The sequence below is a fragment of the Phalacrocorax carbo genome, chromosome Z (genome assembly GCF_963921805.1).
Source record: "Phalacrocorax carbo chromosome Z, bPhaCar2.1, whole genome shotgun sequence".
In the NCBI taxonomy this organism is placed as follows: Eukaryota; Metazoa; Chordata; class Aves; order Suliformes; family Phalacrocoracidae; genus Phalacrocorax; species Phalacrocorax carbo.
In genome coordinates this window covers 2678768-2684767 of record NC_087548.1, presented here as the reverse complement: position 1 = coordinate 2684767, position 6000 = coordinate 2678768, and positions in this window count along the sequence as shown.

The window sequence follows — 6000 nt, the reverse complement described above, 5'->3', positions numbered from 1 at the left end:
CCGGAGGAGAGGGCGGTTGCTTTTTCAATAACTAGGAAATTGCAGTCTCTAGGTTTTTTGTAACCACTTATTTCACCAGTTCCAGTAACAGAATTGCAGGTGGAAGCGGAGTTTAGATCATTCACAAGCAAACACCCAGCAAGAGTTTCTCAAGGATTGTACGAGATGCAGAATGGACCCCCAAACCAGAGGCAGAATCAAACCAGAAGGTAACGGGATATATTTCAGCAGACACTGTTCCAGAAGCTGGTGATGTGACTGTCCGGTGGACAAGACGCCTCTATCTGTCCAGGTGATGCCCAGAGACGTGATCTCCCCCATGTGGTCGGGGTTTCTTGGTGGCGTTACTCTGCTCCAGGCCCCTCGGCGATAGACACGGAGGGATGGGAGAGGGGCTGTGCTACCGGCCTTGAGCTGTTTGGTATGACAAAAACAACACCGATGATTTGGTTGTCTGACAAAAATAAATGTCTGAAAGTCACCATTTAAAGTTTCTCCCGAGATCTACTTGGACTGGCCGCGGTGTCTTTTGTGGTACCTCAGCTGATGCACATCCTTTGAAGTCTTGGTCGCTAATGAGTTTTTCTAAAAAAAATACTGTAATTACATTTCTTCAGGTGTTAATTGGAATATTGTACATAAAGGTGAAGCGATGCCTCGGGGCTGATGGGTTGCTGCCATCATACTCCCAAGGAAGAGTGAGAGATGTGTGAGCCTTATAACAAGAAACTGGTGAGGTTTAATTAAAGGGTTCAAATGCCACTAGTGCCCACGCAGATTTCATCCACTTCTTTAACAAGTGAGCAGGGGGGTGACCACTTGGGAGGAGTCTTCACGGAATCGGTTGTGAAAACGTTGCATTTTTGCAAAGATCTGTAAGTGAAAGCAATGCTGTTGAAACTTCGTTGGATTTGTCTTCAGTCTTTCTGGGGAGGTAACTTAACCTGGAAATCCTAAATCCTGTTCGAATGGCCTTCTTGAAATACAGTTTATGGAAGTGATTGAGATCCTCGAGGGTTACAGTACATTATGGGGAAAAAACCCAAACAGCTTCCTGAATTCTTCATTAAAACACTGAAAAGCCATCAGTGTGTTGGATAAAGTTCAATAGGGCACAGTCATGTATTTAAAATGGCCCTGAGTAGCCTGGACGCCCATCTGTCCTCACAGCTCTTCAGGCTGAACGATGCTCCTCTGAAGTGCCATCTCGTAGAGGATTTGGATCTCTCCAGCAGTCTGGAGGGCAAGAGCAGGGCTGCCAGCCTCCCCGTGCGCACCAGCCACTGCCGCAGGCGAGGCCAGGCAGCAGCTGAAATATTCAGCCGGGTTATATTGGAGAAATGCTCCTTCAGCATTGCCTGTTTGGGTTCCAGCTGGGAGTAAATGCATTCAGAGAGAAATGCAGAGCCAGGACGGGGTCCCTGGGGCAGAGGGGATGCGTTCACCCTGCTTTTACCAAATGCATCCTCACGGACCGACCGTGTGGACCACGGCACTGCTGTTTTAAACATTAACCCATTGTGTCTGGGGGAGTTGTGTTTTTTTTTGTTTCTCCTCCAAATGGTACTTTCTCCTGTTTTCCTGCATTCGGTTACACGTTTTTAGCCTCTCTGATTCCCGCTTCCCACCACGTCCCGCGCCCCCGGGTGCTGCCGTAGCTCTAGGAAAGGCCATCGCGGTCGTGGGATGTAAGCGCGTGCTGGGGGTGGCAGGTTCTTCCCTGGACTAGGATGCTTTCTGAACGTGTCGCTGGTGAGCGATTAAATTACCCATTAAACACAGAACTGCTTGTCAGGCAGGATTACTAGCTGAGGTTTGGATTAGCCCAGCTTTATTTTTTAATGTACCATGGTGTGTAGTCACTTGCCGTCCTGCTGCATTCTGGCAGGATTTAGTCCCTCGGACAGAATATAATTAGCATTTGAAAGCCTATAGGTCTCTCTGCTAGTTTTACTGGTGAAAGTGGAATCTGTTCTTATGTATAAATAAAGAGCAATTTGTTATCTCAAGACATTTTAGACCTCAAGGAAAATCTTTGTATCGTTCTGCTCATTACAACAGGTATTATAATAGATTCCCATGGAGAAAAAGGCTTGGGTGATAACATTCAAAGGAAGCTGATTGGAAAATCTACATGATTTATAAAATACCTCTTGCTAAAGCACATGAGAAGTGTAATGAAAGCATAATAGTAATTATATGAAATCCATACAAGGGATTCATGCTGATACGGCATTCTGCAACAAAAAATGAATTCATGCGATGAAAGGAGGAATGAGACAAAGGAATCTGGTTTTAAAAGGCAGCGTTGGGGGAACCTGGATGTTCTGGAGGGGCTGGTGTTGACTGAAATAAAAGGTCAATTCTTGTTTTTGTCTGGAGCTGGCAAACTGCTGAGCCAAGCTGTCAGAATTGCTCCGGCTTCCCTTGGAGAGTCTGCTGTGGGCAAGTAAAATCAAGCAAACTTTGCTAGGAACAGAGCTCCTGCTCGACAGGAGAGAAGCGAAGCTGTGTTTGGGTAGACGGATGGGTTTCAGCTGCTCATTTCTGCCGACGGTATCGTTCGGTTTTTACCACTTGCAGTTTTGTAGTGACCTCAATAGTTGTGGGTTTTTTTTCATCTCCTATTCTTTAGGTGTAGCTGGGCAATTAGAAAACATGCCGGAGAGCCAGCAGCGTTCAAACTACGGCTGAGGCAATTTTAAGTCCATTGGTATTTCCAAAAACTCTCATGTCAATTTTTTTAAAATGAAATTTTATTTGAAAGGTATTATATGGCTTATGCTTGTCTCTCTCTTATTTCGCAACATGCACTGAATGACAAACTGATAGACTAGTATTTCTGCCTTGGTATTGCTTCACACATATCTCTACTACCTCTATTTTTGCTCTAATGGCAACAGCCTAAAACTGTTATTTCATTTTACCAGAGCTGTTTTAATCCAGAAAATAAAGCAGCACACATCGGTGAGCACTAAAATGCAGCTGCTCTTAATTACTCAGGATACAATATTTTAACTAATTTTAACGCTATACCGTGACGTCAAAAGATGTAAAGTAATTTTAAAACACATTATTTACACTTGTATGACTTCAGAATGTAGGTGGGAATTTTTTCCAATACAAAATTCTCTGTTTTGTCTCACGAGATTTTTTCGTCTGTGTTAAAAATGTTCTTTTGGTTTTCGTGTTGTTTTTTTTTTTTCAAAATCACTGCGCTGCAAGAAGAAGAAAAGAATGAGCTTCAGTAAAGAACTCTAGCTAAAACAAACCCATAGGCCCAGCTGTTTTATAGGAATGCTGTGAAAGTCCAGATGAGACTGTGGGCAGTCCTGCGAAGGGCAATTCCTCTCGTCTTTAGACAAGTTTTATGCCAGGTCAGGTGAATTGCCTTTAGAAGGACCAGTATCTGTGCGTTAGCACTGCAGAGGGCTAAGGGGCTGAGCTGGGGCTAAAATAACTAATTCTCATATGCCAGATTTAGGACAGGTAAATCCCTTCTTTAAATTTCTGCAGCACGCCTTGCTCTACTGTGCTGGTTCAACACGCAGTGCAAGAACGGGGAAGGTATGGCTCCAGACCCGGTTACGGGCTCACAACGCCTCGTACCCCTGAGACTGTTTGCATCAAAGGCTGGGGCTAGAGCCACGTCCACTAAAACCAGAAAATGGATTTCAGTCTTGTTCAGCGATGTGGGAAATCCAGCCTTCCCTTTCAGGCATTGGAGAGAGGGCAGGACATGAAAGGAGGGAGTTTTATCTTTTGTGTATTGTGCAGAATCTGGTTGGAGGCTCATAACTAGTGGTGTTCCCCAGGGGTCTGTGCTGGGTCCAGCCCTGTCCAACATATTCATCAGTGACCTGGATGATGGGACAGAGCGACCCCTCAGCAAGTTCGCTGACGATCCCGAGCGGGGAGGAGCGGCTGATGCACCAGAGGCTGTGCTGCCGCCCAGCGAGCCCTGGCCAGGCTGGAGAGCTGGGCCCAGGGGAGCCTCGTGGGATTCAGCCAGAGCCAGTGCCAGGTCCTGCCCCTGGGGAGGAACAGCCCCCCGCACCAGCACAGGCTGGGGGGGCCCTGCTGGGGAGCGGCTCTGCTGAGAGGCCCTGGGGGTGCTGGGGGGCAGCGAGGTGACCCTGAGCCAGCACCGGGCCCTTGGGGCCAAGGGGGCCAGCGGTGTCCTGGGGGGCATGGAAAGGAGCATGGCCAGCAGGGCGAGGGAGGTTCTCCTCCCCCTCTGCTCTGCCCCAGTGAGGCCACATCTGGGGGGCTGCGGCCAGGTCTGGGCCCCCCAGTCCAAGAAGGGCAGGGAACTGCTGGAGCAAGGCCAGCGCAGAGCTGCCAAGGGGATCAGGGGCTGGAGCATCTCCCTGGTGAGGAAAGGCTGAGAGACCTGGGCTTGTTCAGCCTGGAGAAGAGAAGCCTGAGGGGGGATCTCATCGGTGCCTATAAATATCTGAAGGGCGGGTGTCAGGGCGACGGGGCCGGGCTCTTTTCAGTGGTGCCCAACGCCAGGCCAAGGGGCCACGGGCACAAGCTGGAACACGGGAAGTTCCCCCTGAACGTGAGGACAAACCCCTTTGCTGTGGGGTGCCAGAGCAGGGGCACAGGCTGCCCAGAGAGGCTGTGGGGTCCCTTCCCTGGAGACATTCACCCCCCGCCTGGACGCGGCCCTGTGCCCCTGCTCTGGGGGTGCCTGCTCCAGCAGGGGTGGGACGGGGTGAGCTCCAGAGGGCCCTTCCAGCCCCTGCCAGTCTGGGATTCTGGGATTCTGTATTAGATCTGGTGCCATGATGAGTAGGTACGTGGGGTTTGTCAGTTTGTTTCTGAAGCAATGCACGTGTAAGTTATTGCCACATTGCCGTTTCATACATCGGGAATCGGCGAATAAATAACTGCCACTTGGCAAACGCTGCTCCCTGGCAGATACAGATTCCTGGCACTAAAGGATTAATGGCTTGAATAACTTTTTCAAATACCGTTTTGCTGAGGCAGCATGAACAGGGCTCATGGTCACTTTTTGTTACCTAATAGGCGCCCTAAAAGGTTCAGTAAACGACACTGCCGAAATAGAAAACCAGATTAGCTGTCCTATCTCGCCACCAAGCCTGCCGCGGGCCGCGGGGGAGTGGGTCCGGGCTCACTTATCTTCCCTAAGCCACAACCAGCGTGGACCTTGTGGTCAAAATACAGCCTGTAATTTCTTTTTCTATCTTTAGTACATACTTATTTGTGTGTAGCTGAATGTTTTCCTTAGTTCTGATTTCATTACGGTGAAGTAATTGATACCGAGTGGAGGACATTTGGGCATGACATGATTGCTGGTGCAGCGTGTGATAACGGGCGTCTGGGAGGGATGGTTCGTACGGCTGTAATAGCAGGCAGAGCTTTTCATCTCCGTGTCGGATTCAAATCCCTGACATGAAATGAATTAGGAGGATCAGTCTAGCCTCTATCCTGGTGGACTGACGCCCTTCACAAAGCATGTTATTACTCTTGGTCCCAATTTTCACCTTTGTTGCAAACTCAGCCCACAGTCCAAGAGCCTGAGCAGACATGAAAATCAGAAAATGAGCTTTGAGCTTATCCCACAAGCTCTGGCCCAGGCCACTCAGTATCAAACAGCGTCAGAGAGAGAGTACAGGAAAGCTTCGACTGCTGCTGCCTTGGGTGGAAACCTGAGGAAGCTAAAGTCAAAGTCTGATTTTCCAGGAACTACCAATTAAATAATTACAACCATTGAAATTAATAATAAATTGCACTCCTACGTAGCTCTTTTGGGTTAAAATTTCCCAGGGCCTCACCTGGGAAGCCAGCATCATGACCTCATTTTACAATTTGCAATTGTAATTAACAATTTTACAATTTACAGTTCCCATGGGGAAAAGCAAGGCAGATATGAAATGAGATATTGCCGCAAGGACGTGGTGCAGAGGTGATTATATGCCCCCACTGCTGAGCCCCGGCCCAGCGCTCTGTGCGCTGCCTGTACTGCAAAAT